Genomic DNA, 1,284 nt, shown 5'->3' with positions numbered 1-1,284 from the left:
TTCCATGGTGTATATGTGCCACATTTTCTTAATCCAGTCTATCATTGTTGGACATTTGGGTTGGTTCCAAGTCTTTGCTATTGTGAATAGTGCTGCAATCAACATACGTGTGCATGTGTCTTTATAGCAGCATGATTTATAGTCCTTTCGGTTTATATCCAGTAATGGGATGGCTGGGTCAAATGGTATTTCTAGTTCTAGATCCCTGAGGAATCGGCACACTGACTTCCACAATGGTTGAACTAGTTTACAGTCCCACCAACAGTGTAAAAGTGTTCCTATTTCTCCACATCCTCTCCAGCACCTGTTGTTTCCTGACTTTTTAACGATCGCCATTCTAACTGGTGTGAGATGGTATCTCATTGTGGTTTTGATTTGCATTTCTCTGATGGCCAGTGATGATGAGCATTTCTTCATGTGTTTTTTGGCTGCATAAATGTCTTCTTTTGAGAAGTGTCTGTTCATGTGTTTCTGGATTCGGTTTGCCAGTATTTTATTGAGGATTTTTGCATCAATATTCATCAGGGATATTGGTCTAAAATTTTCTTTTTTGGTTATGTCTCTGCCAGGCTTTGTTATCCGGATGATGCTGGCCTCATAAAATGTGTTAGGGAGGATTCTCTCTTTTTCTATTGATTGGAATAGTTTCAGAAGGAATGGCACCAGTTCCTCCTTGTACCTCTGGTAGAATTCGGCTGTGAATCCATCAGGTCCTGGACTCTTTTTGGTTGGTAAGCTATTGATTATTGCCACAATTTGAGAGCCTGTTATTGGTCTATTCAGAGATTCAACTTCTTCCTGGTTTAGTCTTGGGAGGGTGTATGTGTCCAGGAATTTATCCATTTCTTCTAGATTTTCTAGTTTATTTGCGTAGAGGTGTTTGTAGTATTCTCTGATGGTAGTCTTTATTTTTGTGGGATCGGTGGTGATATCCCCTTTTTCATTTTTTATTGCATCTACTTGATTCTTCTCTCTTTTCTTCTTTATTATTCTTGCTAGCAGTCTATCAATTTTGTTGGTCTTTTCAAAAAACCAGCTCCTGGATTCATTAATTTTTTGAAGGGTTTTTTGTGTTTCTATTTCCTTCAGTTCTGCTCTGATTTTAGTTATTTCTAGCCTTCTGCTAGCTTTTGAATGTGTTTGCTCTTGCTTTTCTAGTTCTTTTAATTGTGATGTTAGGGTGTCAATTTTGGATCTTTCCTGCTTTCTCTTGTGGGCATTTACTGGTATAAATTTCCCTCTACACACTGCTTTGAATGTGTCCCAGAGATTCTGGTATGTTGT

Source organism: Hylobates moloch, unplaced genomic scaffold (assembly GCF_009828535.3).
Source record: "Hylobates moloch isolate HMO894 unplaced genomic scaffold, HMol_V3 SCAFFOLD_7, whole genome shotgun sequence".
Lineage (NCBI taxonomy): Eukaryota > Metazoa > Chordata > Mammalia > Primates > Hylobatidae > Hylobates > Hylobates moloch.
Note: the sequence above shows the minus strand (reverse complement) of the source record.